At 53.1% G+C, this 19,085-nt stretch overlaps 53 non-coding genes and 1 pseudogene across 53 annotated transcripts; all 54 read left to right on the top strand.

The window, feature by feature from the left end:
* Nucleotides 1–64: 64 nt before the first annotated feature.
* LOC126731964 (5S ribosomal RNA) lies at nt 65–172 on the top strand (annotated as a pseudogene).
* Nucleotides 173–407: 235 nt separating this feature from the next.
* Nucleotides 408–526, top strand: LOC126729808 (5S ribosomal RNA). The gene has a single exon (XR_007657111.1). It is a non-coding gene; the product is annotated as a 5S ribosomal RNA (ribosomal RNA).
* Nucleotides 527–761: 235 nt separating this feature from the next.
* On the top strand, nt 762–880 carry LOC126729806 (5S ribosomal RNA). Its single transcript, XR_007657110.1, has one exon. It is a non-coding gene; the product is annotated as a 5S ribosomal RNA (ribosomal RNA).
* Nucleotides 881–1,116: 236 nt separating this feature from the next.
* Nucleotides 1,117–1,235, top strand: LOC126729805 (5S ribosomal RNA). Its single transcript, XR_007657109.1, has one exon. It is a non-coding gene; the product is annotated as a 5S ribosomal RNA (ribosomal RNA).
* Nucleotides 1,236–1,470: 235 nt separating this feature from the next.
* On the top strand, nt 1,471–1,589 carry LOC126731113 (5S ribosomal RNA). The gene has a single exon (XR_007658373.1). It is a non-coding gene; the product is annotated as a 5S ribosomal RNA (ribosomal RNA).
* Nucleotides 1,590–1,824: 235 nt separating this feature from the next.
* Nucleotides 1,825–1,943, top strand: LOC126729803 (5S ribosomal RNA). The gene has a single exon (XR_007657107.1). It is a non-coding gene; the product is annotated as a 5S ribosomal RNA (ribosomal RNA).
* A 235-nt stretch (nt 1,944–2,178) lies between these two features.
* Nucleotides 2,179–2,297, top strand: LOC126729802 (5S ribosomal RNA). The gene has a single exon (XR_007657106.1). It is a non-coding gene; the product is annotated as a 5S ribosomal RNA (ribosomal RNA).
* Nucleotides 2,298–2,532: 235 nt separating this feature from the next.
* LOC126731112 (5S ribosomal RNA) lies at nt 2,533–2,651 on the top strand. Its single transcript, XR_007658372.1, has one exon. It is a non-coding gene; the product is annotated as a 5S ribosomal RNA (ribosomal RNA).
* Nucleotides 2,652–2,886: 235 nt separating this feature from the next.
* Nucleotides 2,887–3,005, top strand: LOC126729801 (5S ribosomal RNA). The gene has a single exon (XR_007657105.1). It is a non-coding gene; the product is annotated as a 5S ribosomal RNA (ribosomal RNA).
* Nucleotides 3,006–3,240: 235 nt separating this feature from the next.
* On the top strand, nt 3,241–3,359 carry LOC126729800 (5S ribosomal RNA). Its single transcript, XR_007657104.1, has one exon. It is a non-coding gene; the product is annotated as a 5S ribosomal RNA (ribosomal RNA).
* Nucleotides 3,360–3,594: 235 nt separating this feature from the next.
* On the top strand, nt 3,595–3,713 carry LOC126729799 (5S ribosomal RNA). Its single transcript, XR_007657103.1, has one exon. It is a non-coding gene; the product is annotated as a 5S ribosomal RNA (ribosomal RNA).
* Nucleotides 3,714–3,948: 235 nt separating this feature from the next.
* On the top strand, nt 3,949–4,067 carry LOC126731111 (5S ribosomal RNA). Its single transcript, XR_007658371.1, has one exon. It is a non-coding gene; the product is annotated as a 5S ribosomal RNA (ribosomal RNA).
* Nucleotides 4,068–4,302: 235 nt separating this feature from the next.
* Nucleotides 4,303–4,421, top strand: LOC126729798 (5S ribosomal RNA). The gene has a single exon (XR_007657102.1). It is a non-coding gene; the product is annotated as a 5S ribosomal RNA (ribosomal RNA).
* A 235-nt stretch (nt 4,422–4,656) lies between these two features.
* Nucleotides 4,657–4,775, top strand: LOC126729797 (5S ribosomal RNA). Its single transcript, XR_007657101.1, has one exon. It is a non-coding gene; the product is annotated as a 5S ribosomal RNA (ribosomal RNA).
* Nucleotides 4,776–5,010: 235 nt separating this feature from the next.
* On the top strand, nt 5,011–5,129 carry LOC126729796 (5S ribosomal RNA). Its single transcript, XR_007657100.1, has one exon. It is a non-coding gene; the product is annotated as a 5S ribosomal RNA (ribosomal RNA).
* A 235-nt stretch (nt 5,130–5,364) lies between these two features.
* Nucleotides 5,365–5,483, top strand: LOC126731110 (5S ribosomal RNA). The gene has a single exon (XR_007658370.1). It is a non-coding gene; the product is annotated as a 5S ribosomal RNA (ribosomal RNA).
* Nucleotides 5,484–5,718: 235 nt separating this feature from the next.
* Nucleotides 5,719–5,837, top strand: LOC126729795 (5S ribosomal RNA). Its single transcript, XR_007657099.1, has one exon. It is a non-coding gene; the product is annotated as a 5S ribosomal RNA (ribosomal RNA).
* A 235-nt stretch (nt 5,838–6,072) lies between these two features.
* On the top strand, nt 6,073–6,191 carry LOC126729794 (5S ribosomal RNA). The gene has a single exon (XR_007657098.1). It is a non-coding gene; the product is annotated as a 5S ribosomal RNA (ribosomal RNA).
* A 235-nt stretch (nt 6,192–6,426) lies between these two features.
* LOC126731505 (5S ribosomal RNA) lies at nt 6,427–6,545 on the top strand. The gene has a single exon (XR_007658750.1). It is a non-coding gene; the product is annotated as a 5S ribosomal RNA (ribosomal RNA).
* A 235-nt stretch (nt 6,546–6,780) lies between these two features.
* Nucleotides 6,781–6,899, top strand: LOC126729792 (5S ribosomal RNA). Its single transcript, XR_007657096.1, has one exon. It is a non-coding gene; the product is annotated as a 5S ribosomal RNA (ribosomal RNA).
* A 235-nt stretch (nt 6,900–7,134) lies between these two features.
* Nucleotides 7,135–7,253, top strand: LOC126729791 (5S ribosomal RNA). The gene has a single exon (XR_007657095.1). It is a non-coding gene; the product is annotated as a 5S ribosomal RNA (ribosomal RNA).
* Nucleotides 7,254–7,489: 236 nt separating this feature from the next.
* Nucleotides 7,490–7,608, top strand: LOC126729790 (5S ribosomal RNA). The gene has a single exon (XR_007657094.1). It is a non-coding gene; the product is annotated as a 5S ribosomal RNA (ribosomal RNA).
* A 236-nt stretch (nt 7,609–7,844) lies between these two features.
* On the top strand, nt 7,845–7,964 carry LOC126731774 (5S ribosomal RNA). The gene has a single exon (XR_007659015.1). It is a non-coding gene; the product is annotated as a 5S ribosomal RNA (ribosomal RNA).
* Nucleotides 7,965–8,198: 234 nt separating this feature from the next.
* On the top strand, nt 8,199–8,318 carry LOC126731639 (5S ribosomal RNA). The gene has a single exon (XR_007658883.1). It is a non-coding gene; the product is annotated as a 5S ribosomal RNA (ribosomal RNA).
* A 236-nt stretch (nt 8,319–8,554) lies between these two features.
* LOC126729789 (5S ribosomal RNA) lies at nt 8,555–8,673 on the top strand. Its single transcript, XR_007657093.1, has one exon. It is a non-coding gene; the product is annotated as a 5S ribosomal RNA (ribosomal RNA).
* A 239-nt stretch (nt 8,674–8,912) lies between these two features.
* LOC126731693 (5S ribosomal RNA) lies at nt 8,913–9,033 on the top strand. The gene has a single exon (XR_007658935.1). It is a non-coding gene; the product is annotated as a 5S ribosomal RNA (ribosomal RNA).
* Nucleotides 9,034–9,269: 236 nt separating this feature from the next.
* On the top strand, nt 9,270–9,388 carry LOC126731109 (5S ribosomal RNA). The gene has a single exon (XR_007658369.1). It is a non-coding gene; the product is annotated as a 5S ribosomal RNA (ribosomal RNA).
* A 235-nt stretch (nt 9,389–9,623) lies between these two features.
* Nucleotides 9,624–9,742, top strand: LOC126729788 (5S ribosomal RNA). Its single transcript, XR_007657092.1, has one exon. It is a non-coding gene; the product is annotated as a 5S ribosomal RNA (ribosomal RNA).
* Nucleotides 9,743–9,977: 235 nt separating this feature from the next.
* On the top strand, nt 9,978–10,096 carry LOC126729787 (5S ribosomal RNA). The gene has a single exon (XR_007657091.1). It is a non-coding gene; the product is annotated as a 5S ribosomal RNA (ribosomal RNA).
* A 235-nt stretch (nt 10,097–10,331) lies between these two features.
* On the top strand, nt 10,332–10,450 carry LOC126729786 (5S ribosomal RNA). Its single transcript, XR_007657090.1, has one exon. It is a non-coding gene; the product is annotated as a 5S ribosomal RNA (ribosomal RNA).
* A 235-nt stretch (nt 10,451–10,685) lies between these two features.
* Nucleotides 10,686–10,804, top strand: LOC126731108 (5S ribosomal RNA). Its single transcript, XR_007658368.1, has one exon. It is a non-coding gene; the product is annotated as a 5S ribosomal RNA (ribosomal RNA).
* A 235-nt stretch (nt 10,805–11,039) lies between these two features.
* On the top strand, nt 11,040–11,158 carry LOC126729785 (5S ribosomal RNA). The gene has a single exon (XR_007657089.1). It is a non-coding gene; the product is annotated as a 5S ribosomal RNA (ribosomal RNA).
* A 235-nt stretch (nt 11,159–11,393) lies between these two features.
* On the top strand, nt 11,394–11,512 carry LOC126729784 (5S ribosomal RNA). The gene has a single exon (XR_007657088.1). It is a non-coding gene; the product is annotated as a 5S ribosomal RNA (ribosomal RNA).
* A 235-nt stretch (nt 11,513–11,747) lies between these two features.
* Nucleotides 11,748–11,866, top strand: LOC126729783 (5S ribosomal RNA). The gene has a single exon (XR_007657087.1). It is a non-coding gene; the product is annotated as a 5S ribosomal RNA (ribosomal RNA).
* A 235-nt stretch (nt 11,867–12,101) lies between these two features.
* LOC126730840 (5S ribosomal RNA) lies at nt 12,102–12,220 on the top strand. Its single transcript, XR_007658104.1, has one exon. It is a non-coding gene; the product is annotated as a 5S ribosomal RNA (ribosomal RNA).
* Nucleotides 12,221–12,455: 235 nt separating this feature from the next.
* LOC126729781 (5S ribosomal RNA) lies at nt 12,456–12,574 on the top strand. Its single transcript, XR_007657085.1, has one exon. It is a non-coding gene; the product is annotated as a 5S ribosomal RNA (ribosomal RNA).
* Nucleotides 12,575–12,809: 235 nt separating this feature from the next.
* LOC126729780 (5S ribosomal RNA) lies at nt 12,810–12,928 on the top strand. Its single transcript, XR_007657084.1, has one exon. It is a non-coding gene; the product is annotated as a 5S ribosomal RNA (ribosomal RNA).
* A 235-nt stretch (nt 12,929–13,163) lies between these two features.
* Nucleotides 13,164–13,282, top strand: LOC126731107 (5S ribosomal RNA). The gene has a single exon (XR_007658367.1). It is a non-coding gene; the product is annotated as a 5S ribosomal RNA (ribosomal RNA).
* A 236-nt stretch (nt 13,283–13,518) lies between these two features.
* On the top strand, nt 13,519–13,637 carry LOC126729779 (5S ribosomal RNA). The gene has a single exon (XR_007657083.1). It is a non-coding gene; the product is annotated as a 5S ribosomal RNA (ribosomal RNA).
* A 235-nt stretch (nt 13,638–13,872) lies between these two features.
* Nucleotides 13,873–13,991, top strand: LOC126729778 (5S ribosomal RNA). Its single transcript, XR_007657082.1, has one exon. It is a non-coding gene; the product is annotated as a 5S ribosomal RNA (ribosomal RNA).
* A 236-nt stretch (nt 13,992–14,227) lies between these two features.
* On the top strand, nt 14,228–14,346 carry LOC126729777 (5S ribosomal RNA). The gene has a single exon (XR_007657081.1). It is a non-coding gene; the product is annotated as a 5S ribosomal RNA (ribosomal RNA).
* Nucleotides 14,347–14,581: 235 nt separating this feature from the next.
* On the top strand, nt 14,582–14,700 carry LOC126731106 (5S ribosomal RNA). Its single transcript, XR_007658366.1, has one exon. It is a non-coding gene; the product is annotated as a 5S ribosomal RNA (ribosomal RNA).
* Nucleotides 14,701–14,935: 235 nt separating this feature from the next.
* On the top strand, nt 14,936–15,054 carry LOC126729776 (5S ribosomal RNA). The gene has a single exon (XR_007657080.1). It is a non-coding gene; the product is annotated as a 5S ribosomal RNA (ribosomal RNA).
* A 235-nt stretch (nt 15,055–15,289) lies between these two features.
* On the top strand, nt 15,290–15,408 carry LOC126729775 (5S ribosomal RNA). The gene has a single exon (XR_007657079.1). It is a non-coding gene; the product is annotated as a 5S ribosomal RNA (ribosomal RNA).
* A 235-nt stretch (nt 15,409–15,643) lies between these two features.
* On the top strand, nt 15,644–15,762 carry LOC126729774 (5S ribosomal RNA). The gene has a single exon (XR_007657078.1). It is a non-coding gene; the product is annotated as a 5S ribosomal RNA (ribosomal RNA).
* A 235-nt stretch (nt 15,763–15,997) lies between these two features.
* On the top strand, nt 15,998–16,116 carry LOC126731105 (5S ribosomal RNA). The gene has a single exon (XR_007658365.1). It is a non-coding gene; the product is annotated as a 5S ribosomal RNA (ribosomal RNA).
* A 235-nt stretch (nt 16,117–16,351) lies between these two features.
* Nucleotides 16,352–16,470, top strand: LOC126729773 (5S ribosomal RNA). The gene has a single exon (XR_007657077.1). It is a non-coding gene; the product is annotated as a 5S ribosomal RNA (ribosomal RNA).
* A 235-nt stretch (nt 16,471–16,705) lies between these two features.
* Nucleotides 16,706–16,824, top strand: LOC126729772 (5S ribosomal RNA). Its single transcript, XR_007657076.1, has one exon. It is a non-coding gene; the product is annotated as a 5S ribosomal RNA (ribosomal RNA).
* A 235-nt stretch (nt 16,825–17,059) lies between these two features.
* On the top strand, nt 17,060–17,178 carry LOC126731103 (5S ribosomal RNA). Its single transcript, XR_007658363.1, has one exon. It is a non-coding gene; the product is annotated as a 5S ribosomal RNA (ribosomal RNA).
* A 235-nt stretch (nt 17,179–17,413) lies between these two features.
* On the top strand, nt 17,414–17,532 carry LOC126729769 (5S ribosomal RNA). The gene has a single exon (XR_007657074.1). It is a non-coding gene; the product is annotated as a 5S ribosomal RNA (ribosomal RNA).
* A 235-nt stretch (nt 17,533–17,767) lies between these two features.
* LOC126729768 (5S ribosomal RNA) lies at nt 17,768–17,886 on the top strand. The gene has a single exon (XR_007657073.1). It is a non-coding gene; the product is annotated as a 5S ribosomal RNA (ribosomal RNA).
* Nucleotides 17,887–18,121: 235 nt separating this feature from the next.
* Nucleotides 18,122–18,240, top strand: LOC126729767 (5S ribosomal RNA). Its single transcript, XR_007657072.1, has one exon. It is a non-coding gene; the product is annotated as a 5S ribosomal RNA (ribosomal RNA).
* A 235-nt stretch (nt 18,241–18,475) lies between these two features.
* Nucleotides 18,476–18,594, top strand: LOC126729766 (5S ribosomal RNA). Its single transcript, XR_007657071.1, has one exon. It is a non-coding gene; the product is annotated as a 5S ribosomal RNA (ribosomal RNA).
* A 235-nt stretch (nt 18,595–18,829) lies between these two features.
* On the top strand, nt 18,830–18,948 carry LOC126731101 (5S ribosomal RNA). The gene has a single exon (XR_007658362.1). It is a non-coding gene; the product is annotated as a 5S ribosomal RNA (ribosomal RNA).
* The last annotated feature ends 137 nt before the right edge of the window (nt 18,949–19,085 follow it).

Below are 19,085 nucleotides of genomic sequence, written 5' to 3'. Positions count from 1 at the left end.
CCTGGTGTTAGAGTCCATCGCTGCATTCGGATCCTTTATAAGGATTTAACGCGCTTATGCTGATGGGTGCGATCAATGCACCGGATCCCATCAGAACTCCGCAGTTAAGCGTGTTTGGGCGAGAGTAGTACTAGGATGGGTGACCTCCGGGGAAGTCCTCGTGTTGCACCCCTCTCTTTTTCTTCGGATTTTTTTTTTTTGTCGCCGGGCTTACCGTTTACGGCGGTCCAGCACGCTCGCTTCGTAGGCTTAGTCTGCCCCAGGCCAAAAATACGAGCCGCTGATCTCGTTTTGGGTGCTGATTTGGTGGCGGCGATCTGGAAATGCCCTCGGGCTGCAGCTCCCTGGTGTTAGAGTGCATCGCTGCATTCGGATCCTTTATAAGGATTTAACGCGCTTATGCTGATGGGTGCGATCATACCAACACTAATGCACCGGATCCCATCAGAACTCCGCAGTTAAGCGTGTTTGGGCGAGAGTAGTACTAGGATGGGTGACCTCCTGGGAAGTCCTCGTGTTGCACCCCTCTCTTTTTCTTCGGATTTTTTTTTTTTGTCGCCGGGCTTACCGTTTACGGCGGTCCAGCACGCTCGCTTCGTAGGCTTAGTCTGCCCCAGGCCAAAAATACGAGCCGCTGATCTCGTTTTGGGTGCTGATTTGGTGGCGGCGATCTGGAAATGCCCTCGGGCTGCAGCTCCCTGGTGTTAGAGTGCATCGCTGCATTCGGATCCTTTATAAGGATTTAACGCGCTTATGCTGATGGGTGCGATCATACCAACACTAATGCACCGGATCCCATCAGAACTCCGCAGTTAAGCGTGTTTGGGCGAGAGTAGTACTAGGATGGGTGACCTCCTGGGAAGTCCTCGTGTTGCACCCCTCTCTTTTTCTTCGGATTTTTTTTTTTTTGTCGCCGGGCTTACCGTTTACGGCGGTCCAGCACGCTCGCTTCGTAGGCTTAGTCTGCCCCAGGCCAAAAATACGAGCCGCTGATCTCGTTTTGGGTGCTGATTTGGTGGCGGCGATCTGGAAATGCCCTCGGGCTGCAGCTCCCTGGTGTTAGAGTCCATCGCTGCATTCGGATCCTTTATAAGGATTTAACGCGCTTATGCTGATGGGTGCGATCATACCAACACTAATGCACCGGATCCCATCAGAACTCCGCAGTTAAGCGTGTTTGGGCGAGAGTAGTACTAGGATGGGTGACCTCCTGGGAAGTCCTCGTGTTGCACCCCTCTCTTTTTCTTCGGATTTTTTTTTTTTGTCGCCGGGCTTACCGTTTACGGCGGTCCAGCACGCTCGCTTCGTAGGCTTAGTCTGCCCCAGGCCAAAAATACGAGCCGCTGATCTCGTTTTGGGTGCTGATTTGGTGGCGGCGATCTGGAAATGCCCTCGGGCTGCAGCTCCCTGGTGTTAGAGTCCATCGCTGCATTCGGATCCTTTATAAGGATTTAACGCGCTTATGCTGATGGGTGCGATCATACCAACACTAATGCACCGGATCCCATCAGAACTCCGCAGTTAAGCGTGTTTGGGCGAGAGTAGTACTAGGATGGGTGACCTCCGGGGAAGTCCTCGTGTTGCACCCCTCTCTTTTTCTTCGGATTTTTTTTTTTTGTCGCCGGGCTTACCGTTTACGGCGGTCCAGCACGCTCGCTTCGTAGGCTTAGTCTGCCCCAGGCCAAAAATACGAGCCGCTGATCTCGTTTTGGGTGCTGATTTGGTGGCGGCGATCTGGAAATGCCCTCGGGCTGCAGCTCCCTGGTGTTAGAGTGCATCGCTGCATTCGGATCCTTTATAAGGATTTAACGCGCTTATGCTGATGGGTGCGATCATACCAACACTAATGCACCGGATCCCATCAGAACTCCGCAGTTAAGCGTGTTTGGGCGAGAGTAGTACTAGGATGGGTGACCTCCTGGGAAGTCCTCGTGTTGCACCCCTCTCTTTTTCTTCGGATTTTTTTTTTTTGTCGCCGGGCTTACCGTTTACGGCGGTCCAGCACGCTCGCTTCGTAGGCTTAGTCTGCCCCAGGCCAAAAATACGAGCCGCTGATCTCGTTTTGGGTGCTGATTTGGTGGCGGCGATCTGGAAATGCCCTCGGGCTGCAGCTCCCTGGTGTTAGAGTGCATCGCTGCATTCGGATCCTTTATAAGGATTTAACGCGCTTATGCTGATGGGTGCGATCATACCAACACTAATGCACCGGATCCCATCAGAACTCCGCAGTTAAGCGTGTTTGGGCGAGAGTAGTACTAGGATGGGTGACCTCCTGGGAAGTCCTCGTGTTGCACCCCTCTCTTTTTCTTCGGATTTTTTTTTTTTGTCGCCGGGCTTACCGTTTACGGCGGTCCAGCACGCTCGCTTCGTAGGCTTAGTCTGCCCCAGGCCAAAAATACGAGCCGCTGATCTCGTTTTGGGTGCTGATTTGGTGGCGGCGATCTGGAAATGCCCTCGGGCTGCAGCTCCCTGGTGTTAGAGTCCATCGCTGCATTCGGATCCTTTATAAGGATTTAACGCGCTTATGCTGATGGGTGCGATCATACCAACACTAATGCACCGGATCCCATCAGAACTCCGCAGTTAAGCGTGTTTGGGCGAGAGTAGTACTAGGATGGGTGACCTCCGGGGAAGTCCTCGTGTTGCACCCCTCTCTTTTTCTTCGGATTTTTTTTTTTTGTCGCCGGGCTTACCGTTTACGGCGGTCCAGCACGCTCGCTTCGTAGGCTTAGTCTGCCCCAGGCCAAAAATACGAGCCGCTGATCTCGTTTTGGGTGCTGATTTGGTGGCGGCGATCTGGAAATGCCCTCGGGCTGCAGCTCCCTGGTGTTAGAGTGCATCGCTGCATTCGGATCCTTTATAAGGATTTAACGCGCTTATGCTGATGGGTGCGATCATACCAACACTAATGCACCGGATCCCATCAGAACTCCGCAGTTAAGCGTGTTTGGGCGAGAGTAGTACTAGGATGGGTGACCTCCTGGGAAGTCCTCGTGTTGCACCCCTCTCTTTTTCTTCGGATTTTTTTTTTTTGTCGCCGGGCTTACCGTTTACGGCGGTCCAGCACGCTCGCTTCGTAGGCTTAGTCTGCCCCAGGCCAAAAATACGAGCCGCTGATCTCGTTTTGGGTGCTGATTTGGTGGCGGCGATCTGGAAATGCCCTCGGGCTGCAGCTCCCTGGTGTTAGAGTGCATCGCTGCATTCGGATCCTTTATAAGGATTTAACGCGCTTATGCTGATGGGTGCGATCATACCAACACTAATGCACCGGATCCCATCAGAACTCCGCAGTTAAGCGTGTTTGGGCGAGAGTAGTACTAGGATGGGTGACCTCCTGGGAAGTCCTCGTGTTGCACCCCTCTCTTTTTCTTCGGATTTTTTTTTTTTGTCGCCGGGCTTACCGTTTACGGCGGTCCAGCACGCTCGCTTCGTAGGCTTAGTCTGCCCCAGGCCAAAAATACGAGCCGCTGATCTCGTTTTGGGTGCTGATTTGGTGGCGGCGATCTGGAAATGCCCTCGGGCTGCAGCTCCCTGGTGTTAGAGTCCATCGCTGCATTCGGATCCTTTATAAGGATTTAACGCGCTTATGCTGATGGGTGCGATCATACCAACACTAATGCACCGGATCCCATCAGAACTCCGCAGTTAAGCGTGTTTGGGCGAGAGTAGTACTAGGATGGGTGACCTCCTGGGAAGTCCTCGTGTTGCACCCCTCTCTTTTTCTTCGGATTTTTTTTTTTTGTCGCCGGGCTTACCGTTTACGGCGGTCCAGCACGCTCGCTTCGTAGGCTTAGTCTGCCCCAGGCCAAAAATACGAGCCGCTGATCTCGTTTTGGGTGCTGATTTGGTGGCGGCGATCTGGAAATGCCCTCGGGCTGCAGCTCCCTGGTGTTAGAGTCCATCGCTGCATTCGGATCCTTTATAAGGATTTAACGCGCTTATGCTGATGGGTGCGATCATACCAACACTAATGCACCGGATCCCATCAGAACTCCGCAGTTAAGCGTGTTTGGGCGAGAGTAGTACTAGGATGGGTGACCTCCGGGGAAGTCCTCGTGTTGCACCCCTCTCTTTTTCTTCGGATTTTTTTTTTTTGTCGCCGGGCTTACCGTTTACGGCGGTCCAGCACGCTCGCTTCGTAGGCTTAGTCTGCCCCAGGCCAAAAATACGAGCCGCTGATCTCGTTTTGGGTGCTGATTTGGTGGCGGCGATCTGGAAATGCCCTCGGGCTGCAGCTCCCTGGTGTTAGAGTGCATCGCTGCATTCGGATCCTTTATAAGGATTTAACGCGCTTATGCTGATGGGTGCGATCATACCAACACTAATGCACCGGATCCCATCAGAACTCCGCAGTTAAGCGTGTTTGGGCGAGAGTAGTACTAGGATGGGTGACCTCCTGGGAAGTCCTCGTGTTGCACCCCTCTCTTTTTCTTCGGATTTTTTTTTTTTGTCGCCGGGCTTACCGTTTACGGCGGTCCAGCACGCTCGCTTCGTAGGCTTAGTCTGCCCCAGGCCAAAAATACGAGCCGCTGATCTCGTTTTGGGTGCTGATTTGGTGGCGGCGATCTGGAAATGCCCTCGGGCTGCAGCTCCCTGGTGTTAGAGTGCATCGCTGCATTCGGATCCTTTATAAGGATTTAACGCGCTTATGCTGATGGGTGCGATCATACCAACACTAATGCACCGGATCCCATCAGAACTCCGCAGTTAAGCGTGTTTGGGCGAGAGTAGTACTAGGATGGGTGACCTCCTGGGAAGTCCTCGTGTTGCACCCCTCTCTTTTTCTTCGGATTTTTTTTTTTTGTCGCCGGGCTTACCGTTTACGGCGGTCCAGCACGCTCGCTTCGTAGGCTTAGTCTGCCCCAGGCCAAAAATACGAGCCGCTGATCTCGTTTTGGGTGCTGATTTGGTGGCGGCGATCTGGAAATGCCCTCGGGCTGCAGCTCCCTGGTGTTAGAGTCCATCGCTGCATTCGGATCCTTTATAAGGATTTAACGCGCTTATGCTGATGGGTGCGATCATACCAACACTAATGCACCGGATCCCATCAGAACTCCGCAGTTAAGCGTGTTTGGGCGAGAGTAGTACTAGGATGGGTGACCTCCTGGGAAGTCCTCGTGTTGCACCCCTCTCTTTTTCTTCGGATTTTTTTTTTTTGTCGCCGGGCTTACCGTTTACGGCGGTCCAGCACGCTCGCTTCGTAGGCTTAGTCTGCCCCAGGCCAAAAATACGAGCCGCTGATCTCGTTTTGGGTGCTGATTTGGTGGCGGCGATCTGGAAATGCCCTCGGGCTGCAGCTCCCTGGTGTTAGAGTCCATCGCTGCATTCGGATCCTTTATAAGGATTTAACGCGCTTATGCTGATGGGTGCGATCATACCAACACTAATGCACCGGATCCCATCAGAACTCCGCAGTTAAGCGTGTTTGGGCGAGAGTAGTACTAGGATGGGTGACCTCCGGGGAAGTCCTCGTGTTGCACCCCTCTCTTTTTCTTCGGATTTTTTTTTTTTGTCGCCGGGCTTACCGTTTACGGCGGTCCAGCACGCTCGCTTCGTAGGCTTAGTCTGCCCCAGGCCAAAAATACGAGCCGCTGATCTCGTTTTGGGTGCTGATTTGGTGGCGGCGATCTGGAAATGCCCTCGGGCTGCAGCTCCCTGGTGTTAGAGTGCATCGCTGCATTCGGATCCTTTATAAGGATTTAACGCGCTTATGCTGATGGGTGCGATCATACCAACACTAATGCACCGGATCCCATCAGAACTCCGCAGTTAAGCGTGTTTGGGCGAGAGTAGTACTAGGATGGGTGACCTCCTGGGAAGTCCTCGTGTTGCACCCCTCTCTTTTTCTTCGGATTTTTTTTTTTTGTCGCCGGGCTTACCGTTTACGGCGGTCCAGCACGCTCGCTTCGTAGGCTTAGTCTGCCCCAGGCCAAAAATACGAGCCGCTGATCTCGTTTTGGGTGCTGATTTGGTGGCGGCGATCTGGAAATGCCCTCGGGCTGCAGCTCCCTGGTGTTAGAGTGCATCGCTGCATTCGGATCCTTTATAAGGATTTAACGCGCTTATGCTGATGGGTGCGATCATACCAACACTAATGCACCGGATCCCATCAGAACTCCGCAGTTAAGCGTGTTTGGGCGAGAGTAGTACTAGGATGGGTGACCTCCTGGGAAGTCCTCGTGTTGCACCCCTCTCTTTTTCTTCGGATTTTTTTTTTTTGTCGCCGGGCTTACCGTTTACGGCGGTCCAGCACGCTCGCTTCGTAGGCTTAGTCTGCCCCAGGCCAAAAATACGAGCCGCTGATCTCGTTTTGGGTGCTGATTTGGTGGCGGCGATCTGGAAATGCCCTCGGGCTGCAGCTCCCTGGTGTTAGAGTCCATCGCTGCATTCGGATCCTTTATAAGGATTTAACGCGCTTATGCTGATGGGTGCGATCATACCAACACTAATCCACCGGATCCCATCAGAACTCCGCAGTTAAGCGTGTTTGGGCGAGAGTAGTACTAGGATGGGTGACCTCCGGGGAAGTCCTCGTGTTGCACCCCTCTCTTTTTCTTCGGATTTTTTTTTTTTGTCGCCGGGCTTACCGTTTACGGCGGTCCAGCACGCTCGCTTCGTAGGCTTAGTCTGCCCCAGGCCAAAAATACGAGCCGCTGATCTCGTTTTGGGTGCTGATTTGGTGGCGGCGATCTGGAAATGCCCTCGGGCTGCAGCTCCCTGGTGTTAGAGTGCATCGCTGCATTCGGATCCTTTATAAGGATTTAACGCGCTTATGCTGATGGGTGCGATCATACCAACACTAATGCACCGGATCCCATCAGAACTCCGCAGTTAAGCGTGTTTGGGCGAGAGTAGTACTAGGATGGGTGACCTCCTGGGAAGTCCTCGTGTTGCACCCCTCTCTTTTTCTTCGGATTTTTTTTTTTTGTCGCCGGGCTTACCGTTTACGGCGGTCCAGCACGCTCGCTTCGTAGGCTTAGTCTGCCCCAGGCCAAAAATACGAGCCGCTGATCTCGTTTTGGGTGCTGATTTGGTGGCGGCGATCTGGAAATGCCCTCGGGCTGCAGCTCCCTGGTGTTAGAGTGCATCGCTGCATTCGGATCCTTTATAAGGATTTAACGCGCTTATGCTGATGGGTGCGATCATACCAACACTAATGCACCGGATCCCATCAGAACTCCGCAGTTAAGCGTGTTTGGGCGAGAGTAGTACTAGGATGGGTGACCTCCTGGGAAGTCCTCGTGTTGCACCCCTCTCTTTTTCTTCGGATTTTTTTTTTTTTGTCGCCGGGCTTACCGTTTACGGCGGTCCAGCACGCTCGCTTCGTAGGCTTAGTCTGCCCCAGGCCAAAAATACGAGCCGCTGATCTCGTTTTGGGTGCTGATTTGGTGGCGGCGATCTGGAAATGCCCTCGGGCTGCAGCTCCCTGGTGTTAGAGTCCATCGCTGCATTCGGATCCTTTATAAGGATTTAACGCGCTTATGCTGATGGGTGCGATCATACCAACACTAATGCACCGGATCCCATCAGAACTCCGCAGTTAAGCGTGTTTGGGCGAGAGTAGTACTAGGATGGGTGACCTCCTGGGAAGTCCTCGTGTTGCACCCCTCTCTTTTTCTTCGGATTTTTTTTTTTTTGTCGCCGGGCTTACCGTTTACGGCGGTCCAGCTCGCTCGCTTCGTAGGCTTAGTCTGCCCCAGGCCAAAAATACGAGCCGCTGATCTCGTTTTGGGTGCTGATTTGGTGGCGGCGATCTGGAAATGCCCTCGGGCTGCAGCTCCCTGGTGTTAGAGTCCATCGCTGTATTCGGATCCTTTATAAGGATTTAACGCGCTTATGCTGATGGGTGCGATCATACCAACACTAATGCACCGGATCCCATCAGAACTCCGCAGTTAAGCGTGTTTGGGCGAGGAGTAGTACTAGGATGGGTGACCTCCGGGGAAGTCCTCGTGTTGCACCCCTCTCTTTTTCTTCGGATTTTTTTTTTTTGTCGCCGGGCTTACCGTTTACGGCGGTCCAGCACGCTCGCTTCGTAGGCTTAGTCTGCCCCAGGCCAAAAATACGAGCCGCTGATCTCGTTTTGGGTGCTGATTTGGTGGCGGCGATCTGGAAATGCCCTCGGGCTGCAGCTCCTGGTGTTAGAGTGCATCGCTGCATTCGGATCCTTTATAAGGATTTAACGCGCTTATGCTGATGGGTGCGATCATACCAACACTAATGCACCGGATCCCATCAGAACTCCGCAGTTAAGCGTGTTTGGGCGAGAGTAGTACTAGGGATGGGTGACCTCCTGGGAAGTCCTCGTGTTGCACCCCTCTCTTTTTCTTCGGATTTTTTTTTTTTGTCGCCGGGCTTACCGTTTTACGGCGGTCCAGCACGCTCGCTTCGTAGGCTTAGTCTGCCCCAGGCCAAAAATACGAGCCGCTGATCTCGTTTTGGGTGCTGATTTGGTGGCGGCGATCTGGAAATGCCCTCGGGCTGCAGCTCCCTGGTGTTAGAGTGCATCGCTGCATTCGGATCCTTTATAAGGATTTAACGCGCTTATGCTGATGGGTGCGATCATACCAACACTAATGCACCGGATCCCATCAGAACTCCGCAGTTAAGCGTGTTTGGGCGAGAGTAGTACTAGGATGGGTGACCTCCTGGGAAGTCCTCGTGTTGCACCCCTCTCTTTTTCTTCGGATTTTTTTTTTTTTGTCGCCGGGCTTACCGTTTACGGCGGTCCAGCACGCTCGCTTCGTAGGCTTAGTCTGCCCCAGGCCAAAAATACGAGCCGCTGATCTCGTTTTGGGTGCTGATTTTGGGTGGCGGCGATCTGGAAATGCCCTCGGGCTGCAGCTCCCTGGGTGTTAGAGTGCATCGCTGCATTCGGATCCTTTATAAGGATTTAACGCGCTTATGCTGATGGGTGCGATCATACCAACACTAATGCACCGGATCCCATCAGAACTCCGCAGTTAAGCGTGTTTGTGGGCGAGAGTAGTACTAGGATGGGTGACCTCCTGGGAAGTCCTCGTGTTGCACCCCTCTCTTTTTCTTCGGATTTTTTTTTTTTTGTCGCCGGGCTTACCGTTTACGGCGGTCCAGCACGCTCGCTTCGTAGGCTTAGTCTGCCCCAGGCCAAAAATACGAGCCGCTGATCTCGTTTTGGGTGCTGATTTGGTGGCGGCGATCTGGAAATGCCCTCGGGCTGCAGCTCCCTGGTGTTAGAGTGCATCGCTGCATTCGGATCCTTTATAAGGATTTAACGCGCTTATGCTGATGGGTGCGATCATACCAACACTAATGCACCGGATCCCATCAGAACTCCGCAGTTAAGCGTGTTTGGGCGAGAGTAGTACTAGGATGGGTGACCTCCGGGGAAGTCCTCGTGTTGCACCCCTCTCTTTTTCTTCGGATTTTTTTTTTTTGTCGCCGGGCTTACCGTTTACGGCGGTCCAGCACGCTCGCTTCGTAGGCTTAGTCTGCCCCAGGCCAAAAATACGAGCCGCTGATCTCGTTTTGGGTGCTGATTTGGTGGCGGCGATCTGGAAATGCCCTCGGGCTGCAGCTCCCTGGTGTTAGAGTGCATCCCTGCATTCGGATCCTTTATAAGGATTTAACGCGCTTATGCTGATGGGTGCGATCATACCAACACTAATGCACCGGATCCCATCAGAACTCCGCAGTTAAGCGTGTTTGGGCGAGAGTAGTACTAGGATGGGTGACCTCCTGGGAAGTCCTCGTGTTGCACCCCTCTCTTTTTCTTCGGATTTTTTTTTTTTGTCGCCGGGCTTACCGTTTACGGCGGTCCAGCACGCTCGCTTCGTAGGCTTAGTCTGCCCCAGGCCAAAAATACGAGCCGCTGATCTCGTTTTGGGTGCTGATTTGGTGGCGGCGATCTGGAAATGCCCTCGGGCTGCAGCTCCCTGGTGTTAGAGTGCATCGCTGCATTCGGATCCTTTATAAGGATTTAACGCGCTTATGCTGATGGGTGCGATCATACCAACACTAATGCACCGGATCCCATCAGAACTCCGCAGTTAAGCGTGTTTGGGCGAGAGTAGTACTAGGATGGGTGACCTCCTGGGAAGTCCTCGTGTTGCACCCCTCTCTTTTTCTTCGGATTTTTTTTTTTTGTCGCCGGGCTTACCGTTTACGGCGGTCCAGCACGCTCGCTTCGTAGGCTTAGTCTGCCCCAGGCCAAAAATACGAGCCGCTGATCTCGTTTTGGGTGCTGATTTGGTGGCGGCGATCTGGAAATGCCCTCGGGCTGCAGCTCCCTGGTGTTAGAGTGCATCGCTGCATTCGGATCCTTTATAAGGATTTAACGCGCTTATGCTGATGGGTGCGATCATACCAACACTAATGCACCGGATCCCATCAGAACTCCGCAGTTAAGCGTGTTTGGGCGAGAGTAGTACTAGGATGGGTGACCTCCTGGGAAGTCCTCGTGTTGCACCCCTCTCTTTTTCTTCGGATTTTTTTTTTTTGTCGCCGGGCTTACCGTTTACGGCGGTCCAGCACGCTCGCTTCGTAGGCTTAGTCTGCCCCAGGCCAAAAATACGAGCCGCTGATCTCGTTTTGGGTGCTGATTTGGTGGCGGCGATCTGGAAATGCCCTCGGGCTGCAGCTCCCTGGTGTTAGAGTCCATCGCTGCATTCGGATCCTTTATAAGGATTTAACGCGCTTATGCTGATGGGTGCGATCATACCAACACTAATGCACCGGATCCCATCAGAACTCCGCAGTTAAGCGTGTTTGGGCGAGAGTAGTACTAGGATGGGTGACCTCCGGGGAAGTCCTCGTGTTGCACCCCTCTCTTTTTCTTCGGATTTTTTTTTTTTGTCGCCGGGCTTACCGTTTACGGCGGTCCAGCACGCTCGCTTCGTAGGCTTAGTCTGCCCCAGGCCAAAAATACGAGCCGCTGATCTCGTTTTGGGTGCTGATTTGGTGGCGGCGATCTGGAAATGCCCTCGGGCTGCAGCTCCCTGGTGTTAGAGTGCATCGCTGCATTCAGATCCTTTATAAGGATTTAACGCGCTTATGCTGATGGGTGCGATCATACCAACACTAATGCACCGGATCCCATCAGAACTCCGCAGTTAAGCGTGTTTGGGCGAGAGTAGTACTAGGATGGGTGACCTCCTGGGAAGTCCTCGTGTTGCACCCCTCTCTTTTTCTTCGGATTTTTTTTTTTTGTCGCCGGGCTTACCGTTTACGGCGGTCCAGCACGCTCGCTTCGTAGGCTTAGTCTGCCCCGGGCCAAAAATACGAGCCGCTGATCTCGTTTTGGGTGCTGATTTGGTGGCGGCGATCTGGAAATGCCCTCGGGCTGCAGCTCCCTGGTGTTAGAGTGCATCGCTGCATTCGGATCCTTTATAAGGATTTAACGCGCTTATGCTGATGGGTGCGATCATACCAACACTAATGCACCGGATCCCATCAGAACTCCGCAGTTAAGCGTGTTTGGGCGAGAGTAGTACTAGGATGGGTGACCTCCTGGGAAGTCCTCGTGTTGCACCCCTCTCTTTTTCTTCGGATTTTTTTTTTTTGTCGCCGGGCTTACCGTTTACGGCGGTCCAGCACGCTCGCTTCGTAGGCTTAGTCTGCCCCAGGCCAAAAATACGAGCCGCTGATCTCGTTTTGGGTGCTGATTTGGTGGCGGCGATCTGGAAATGCCCTCGGGCTGCAGCTCCCTGGTGTTAGAGTCCATCGCTGCATTCGGATCCTTTATAAGGATTTAACGCGCTTATGCTGATGGGTGCGATCATACCAACACTAATGCACCGGATCCCATCAGAACTCCGCAGTTAAGCGTGTTTGGGCGAGAGTAGTACTAGGATGGGTGACCTCCTGGGAAGTCCTCGTGTTGCACCCCTCTCTTTTTCTTCGGATTTTTTTTTTTTGTCGCCGGGCTTACCGTTTACGGCGGTCCAGCACGCTCGCTTCGTAGGCTTAGTCTGCCCCAGGCCAAAAATACGAGCCGCTGATCTCGTTTTGGGTGCTGATTTGGTGGCGGCGATCTGGAAATGCCCTCGGGCTGCAGCTCCCTGGTGTTAGAGTCCATCGCTGCATTCGGATCCTATATAAGGATTTAACGCGCTTATGCTGATGGGTGCGATCATACCAACACTAATGCACCGGATCCCATCAGAACTCCGCAGTTAAGCGTGTTTGGGCGAGAGTAGTACTAGGATGGGTGACCTCCGGGGAAGTCCTCGTATTGCACCCCTCTCTTTTTCTTCGGATTTTTTTTTTTTGTCGCCGGGCTTACCGTTTACGGCGGTCCAGCACGCTCGCTTCGTAGGCTTAGTCTGCCCCAGGCCAAAAATACGAGCCGCTGATCTCGTTTTGGGTGCTGATTTGGTGGCGGCGATCTGGAAATGCCCTCGGGCTGCAGCTCCCTGGTGTTAGAGTGCATCGCTGCATTCGGATCCTTTATAAGGATTTAACGCGCTTATGCTGATGGGTGCGATCATACCAACACTAATGCACCGGATCCCATCAGAACTCCGCAGTTAAGCGTGTTTGGGCGAGAGTAGTACTAGGATGGGTGACCTCCTGGGAAGTCCTCGTGTTGCACCCCTCTCTTTTTCTTCGGATTTTTTTTTTTTGTCGCCGGGCTTACCGTTTACGGCGGTCCAGCACGCTCGCTTCGTAGGCTTAGTCTGCCCCAGGCCAAAAATACGAGCCGCTGATCTCGTTTTGGGTGCTGATTTGGTGGCGGCGATCTGGAAATGCCCTCGGGCTGCAGCTCCCTGGTGTTAGAGTGCATCGCTGCATTCGGATCCTTTATAAGGATTTAACGCGCTTATGCTGATGGGTGCGATCATACCAACACTAATGCACCGGATCCCATCAGAACTCCGCAGTTAAGCGTGTTTGGGCGAGAGTAGTACTAGGATGGGTGACCTCCTGGGAAGTCCTCGTGTTGCACCCCTCTCTTTTTCTTCGGATTTTTTTTTTTTGTCGCCGGGCTTACCGTTTACGGCGGTCCAGCACGCTCGCTTCGTAGGCTTAGTCTGCCCCAGGCCAAAAATACGAGCCGCTGATCTCGTTTTGGGTGCTGATTTGGTGGCGGCGATCTGGAAATGCCCTCGGGCTGCAGCTCCCTGGTGTTAGAGTCCATCGCTGCATTCGGATCCTTTATAAGGATTTAACGCGCTTATGCTGATGGGTGCGATCATACCAACACTAATGCACCGGATCCCATCAGAACTCCGCAGTTAAGCGTGTTTGGGCGAGAGTAGTACTAGGATGGGTGACCTCCGGGGAAGTCCTCGTGTTGCACCCCTCTCTTTTTCTTCGGATTTTTTTTTTTTTGTCGCCGGGCTTACCGTTTACGGCGGTCCAGCACGCTCGCTTCGTAGGCTTAGTCTGCCCCAGGCCAAAAATACGAGCCGCTGATCTCGTTTTGGGTGCTGATTTGGTGGCGGCGATCTGGAAATGCCCTCGGGCTGCAGCTCCCTGGTGTTAGAGTGCATCGCTGCATTCGGATCCTTTATAAGGATTTAACGCGCTTATGCTGATGGGTGCGATCATACCAACACTAATGCACCGGATCCCATCAGAACTCCGCAGTTAAGCGTGTTTGGGCGAGAGTAGTACTAGGATGGGTGACCTCCTGGGAAGTCCTCGTGTTGCACCCCTCTCTTTTTCTTCGGATTTTTTTTTTTTGTCGCCGGGCTTACCGTTTACGGCGGTCCAGCACGCTCGCTTCGTAGGCTTAGTCTGCCCCAGGCCAAAAATACGAGCCGCTGATCTCGTTTTGGGTGCTGATTTGGTGGCGGCGATCTGGAAATGCCCTCGGGCTGCAGCTCCCTGGTGTTAGAGTGCATCGCTGCATTCGGATCCTTTATAAGGATTTAACGCGCTTATGCTGATGGGTGCGATCATACCAACACTAATGCACCGGATCCCATCAGAACTCCGCAGTTAAGCGTGTTTGGGCGAGAGTAGTACTAGGATGGGTGACCTCCTGGGAAGTCCTCGTGTTGCACCCCTCTCTTTTTCTTCGGATTTTTTTTTTTTTGTCGCCGGGCTTACCGTTTACGGCGGTCCAGCACGCTCGCTTCGTAGGCTTAGTCTGCCCCACGCCAAAAATACGAGCCGCTGATCTCGTTTTGGGTGCTGATTTGGTGGCGGCGATCTGGAAATGCCCTCGGGCTGCAGCTCCCTGGTGTTAGAGTCCATCGCTGCATTCGGATCCTTTATAAGGATTTAACGCGCTTATGCTGATGGGTGCGATCATACCAACACTAATGCACCGGATCCCATCAGAACTCCGCAGTTAAGCGTGTTTGGGCGAGAGTAGTACTAGGATGGGTGACCTCCTGGGAAGTCCTCGTGTTGCACCCCTCTCTTTTTCTTCGGATTTTTTTTTTTTGTCGCCGGGCTTACCGTTTACGGCGGTCCAGCACGCTCGCTTCGTAGGCTTAGTCTGCCCCAGGCCAAAAATACGAGCCGCTGATCTCGTTTTGGGTGCTGATTTGGTGGCGGCGATCTGGAAATGCCCTCGGGCTGCAGCTCCCTGGTGTTAGAGTCCATCGCTGCATTCGGATCCTTTATAAGGATTTAACGCGCTTATGCTGATGGGTGCGATCATACCAACACTAATGCACCGGATCCCATCAGAACTCCGCAGTTAAGCGTGTTTGGGCGAGAGTAGTACTAGGATGGGTGACCTCCGGGGAAGTCCTCGTGTTGCACCCCTCTCTTTTTCTTCGGATTTTTTTTTTTTGTCGCCGGGCTTACCGTTTACGGCGGTCCAGCACGCTCGCTTCGTAGGCTTAGTCTGCCCCAGGCCAAAAATACGAGCCGCTGATCTCGTTTTGGGTGCTGATTTGGTGGCGGCGATCTGGAAATGCCCTCGGGCTGCAGCTCCCTGGTGTTAGAGTGCATCGCTGCATTCGGATCCTTTATAAGGATTTAACGCGCTTATGCTGATGGGTGCGATCATACCAACACTAATGCACCGGATCCCATCAGAACTCCGCAGTTAAGCGTGTTTGGGCGAGAGTAGTACTAGGATGGGTGACCTCCTGGGAAGTCCTCGTGTTGCACCCCTCTCTTTTTCTTCGGATTTTTTTTTTTTGTCGCCGGGCTTACCGTTTACGGCGGTCCAGCACGCTCGCTTCGTAGGCTTAGTCTGCCCCAGGCCAAAAATACGAGCCGCTGATCTCGTTTTGGGTGCTGATTTGGTGGCGGCGATCTGGAAATGCCCTCGGGCTGCAGCTCCCTGGTGTTAGAGTGCATCGCTGCATTCAGATCCTTTATAAGGATTTAACGCGCTTATGCTGATGGGTGCGATCATACCAACACTAATGCACCGGATCCCATCAGAACTCCGCAGTTAAGCGTGTTTGGGCGAGAGTAGTACTAGGATGGGTGACCTCCTGGGAAGTCCTCGTGTTGCACCCCTCTCTTTTTCTTCGGATTTTTTTTTTTTGTCGCCGGGCTTACCGTTTACGGCGGTCCAGCACGCTCGCTTCGTAGGCTTAGTCTGCCCCAGGCCAAAAATACGAGCCGCTGATCTCGTTTTGGGTGCTGATTTGGTGGCGGCGATCTGGAAATGCCCTCGGGCTGCAGCTCCCTGGTGTTAGAGTCCATCGCTGCATTCGGATCCTTTATAAGGATTTAACGCGCTTATGCTGATGGGTGCGATCATACCAACACTAATGCACCGGATCCCATCAGAACTCCGCAGTTAAGCGTGTTTGGGCGAGAGTAGTACTAGGATGGGTGACCTCCTGGGAAGTCCTCGTGTTGCACCCCTCTCTTTTTCTTCGGATTTTTTTTTTTTGTCGCCGGGCTTACCGTTTACGGCGGTCCAGCACGCTCGCTTCGTAGGCTTAGTCTGCCCCAGGCCAAAAATACGAGCCGCTGATCTCGTTTTGGGTGCTGATTTGGTGGCGGCGATCTGGAAATGCCCTCGGGCTGCAGCTCCCTGGTGTTAGAGTCCATCGCTGCATTCGGATCCTTTATAAGGATTTAACGCGCTTATGCTGATGGGTGCGATCATACCAACACTAATGCACCGGATCCCATCAGAACTCCGCAGTTAAGCGTGTTTGGGCGAGAGTAGTACTAGGATGGGTGACCTCCGGGGAAGTCCTCGTGTTGCACCCCTCTCTTTTTCTTCGGATTTTTTTTTTTTGTCGCCGGGCTTACCGTTTACGGCGGTCCAGCACGCTCGCTTCGTAGGCTTAGTCTGCCCCAGGCCAAAAATACGAGCCGCTGATCTCGTTTTGGGTGCTGATTTGGTGGCGGCGATCTGGAAATGCCCTCGGGCTGCAGCTCCCTGGTGTTAGAGTGCATCGCTGCATTCGGATCCTTTATAAGGATTTAACGCGCTTATGCTGATGGGTGCGATCATACCAACACTAATGCACCGGATCCCATCAGAACTCCGCAGTTAAGCGTGTTTGGGCGAGAGTAGTACTAGGATGGGTGACCTCCTGGGAAGTCCTCGTGTTGCACCCCTCTCTTTTTCTTCGGATTTTTTTTTTTTGTCGCCGGGCTTACCGTTTACGGCGGTCCAGCACGCTCGCTTCGTAGGCTTAGTCTGCCCCAGGCCAAAAATACGAGCCGCTGATCTCGTTTTGGGTGCTGATTTGGTGGCGGCGATCTGGAAATGCCCTCGGGCTGCAGCTCCCTGGTGTTAGAGTGCATCGCTGCATTCGGATCCTTTATAAGGATTTAACGCGCTTATGCTGATGGGTGCGATCATACCAACACTAATGCACCGGATCCCATCAGAACTCCGCAGTTAAGCGTGTTTGGGCGAGAGTAGTACTAGGATGGGTGACCTCCTGGGAAGTCCTCGTGTTGCACCCCTCTCTTTTTCTTCGGATTTTTTTTTTTTGTCGCCGGGCTTACCGTTTACGGCGGTCCAGCACGCTCGCTTCGTAGGCTTAGTCTGCCCCAGGCCAAAAATACGAGCCGCTGATCTCGTTTTGGGTGCTGATTTGGTGGCGGCGATCTGGAAATGCCCTCGGGCTGCAGCTCCCTGGTGTTAGAGTCCATCGCTGCATTCGGATCCTTTATAAGGATTTAACGCGCTTATGCTGATGGGTGCGATCATACCAACACTAATGCACCGGATCCCATCAGAACTCCGCAGTTAAGCGTGTTTGGGCGAGAGTAGTACTAGGATGGGTGACCTCCGGGGAAGTCCTCGTGTTGCACCCCTCTCTTTTTCTTCGGATTTTTTTTTTTTGTCGCCGGGCTTACCGTTTACGGCGGTCCAGCACGCTCGCTTCGTAGGCTTAGTCTGCCCCAGGCCAAAAATACGAGCCGCTGATCTCGTTTTGGGTGCTGATTTGGTGGCGGCGATCTGGAAATGCCCTCGGGCTGCAGCTCCCTGGTGTTAGAGTGCATCGCTGCATTCGGATCCTTTATAAGGATTTAACGCGCTTATGCTGATGGGTGCGATCATACCAACACTAATGCACCGGATCCCATCAGAACTCCGCAGTTAAGCGTGTTTGGGCGAGAGTAGTACTAGGATGGGTGACCTCCTGGGAAGTCCTCGTGTTGCACCCCTCTCTTTTTCTTCGGATTTTTTTTTTTTGTCGCCGGGCTTACCGTTTACGGCGGTCCAGCACGCTCGCTTCGTAGGCTTAGTCTGCCCCAAGCCAAAAATACGAGCCGCTGATCTCGTTTTGGGTGCTGATTTGGTGGCGGCGATCTGGAAATGCCCTCGGGCTGCAGCTCCCTGGTGTTAGAGTGCATCGCTGCATTCGGATCCTTTATAAGGATTTAACGCGCTTATGCTGATGGGTGCGATCATACCAACACTAATGCACCGGATCCCATCAGAACTCCGCAGTTAAGCGTGTTTGGGCGAGAGTAGTACTAGGATGGGTGACCTCCTGGGAAGTCCTCGTGTTGCACCCCTCTCTTTTTCTTCGGATTTTTTTTTTTTGTCGCCGGGCTTATCGTTTACGGCGGTCCAGCACGCTCGCTTCGTAGGCTTAGTCTGCCCCAGGCCAAAAATACGAGCCGCTGATCTCGTTTTGGGTGCTGATTTGGTGGCGGCGATCTGGAAATGCCCTCGGGCTGCAGCTCCCTGGTGTTAGAGTGCATCGCTGCATTCGGATCCTTTATAAGGATTTAACGCGCTTATGCTGATGGGTGCGATCATACCAACACTAATGCACCGGATCCCATCAGAACTCCGCAGTTAAGCGTGTTTGGGCGAGAGTAGTACTAGGATGGGTGACCTCCTGGGAAGTCCTCGTGTTGCACCCCTCTCTTTTTCTTCGGATTTTTTTTTTTTGTCGCCGGGCTTACCGTTTACGGCGGTCCAGCACGCTCGCTTCGTAGGCTTAGTCTGCCCCAGGCCAAAAATACGAGCCGCTGATCTCGTTTTGGGTGCTGATTTGGTGGCGGCGATCTGGAAATGCCCTCGGGCTGCAGCTCCCTGGTGTTAGAGTCCATCGCTGCATTCGGATCCTTTATAAGGATTTAACGCGCTTATGCTGATGGGTGCGATCATACCAACACTAATGCACCGGATCCCATCAGAACTCCGCAGTTAAGCGTGTTTGGGCGAGAGTAGTACTAGGATGGGTGACCTCCTGGGAAGTCCTCGTGTTGCACCCCTCTCTTTTTCTTCGGATTTTTTTTTTTTGTCGCCGGGCTTACCGTTTACGGCGGTCCAGCACGCTCGCTTCGTAGGCTTAGTCTGCCCCAGGCCAAAAATACGAGCCGCTGATCTCGTTTTGGGTGCTGATTTGGTGGCGGCGATCTGGAAATGCCCTCGGGCTGCAGCTCCCTGGTGTTAGAGTCCATCGCTGCATTCGGATCCTTTATAAGGATTTAACGCGCTTATGCTGATGGGTGCGATCATACCAACACTAATGCACCGGATCCCATCAGAACTCCGCAGTTAAGCGTGTTTGGGCGAGAGTAGTACTAGGATGGGTGACCTCCGGGGAAGTCCTCGTGTTGCACCCCTCTCTTTTTCTTCGGATTTTTTTTTTTTGTCGCCGGGCTTACCGTTTACGGCGGTCCAGCACGCTCGCTTCGTAGGCTTAGTCTGCCCCAGGCCAAAAATACGAGCCGCTGATCTCGTTTTGGGTGCTGATTTGGTG

Source organism: Quercus robur, chromosome 5 (assembly GCF_932294415.1).
Source record: "Quercus robur chromosome 5, dhQueRobu3.1, whole genome shotgun sequence".
Taxonomy (NCBI): Eukaryota; Viridiplantae; Streptophyta; class Magnoliopsida; order Fagales; family Fagaceae; genus Quercus; species Quercus robur.
This window is presented reverse-complemented; position numbering and strand designations above follow the sequence as displayed.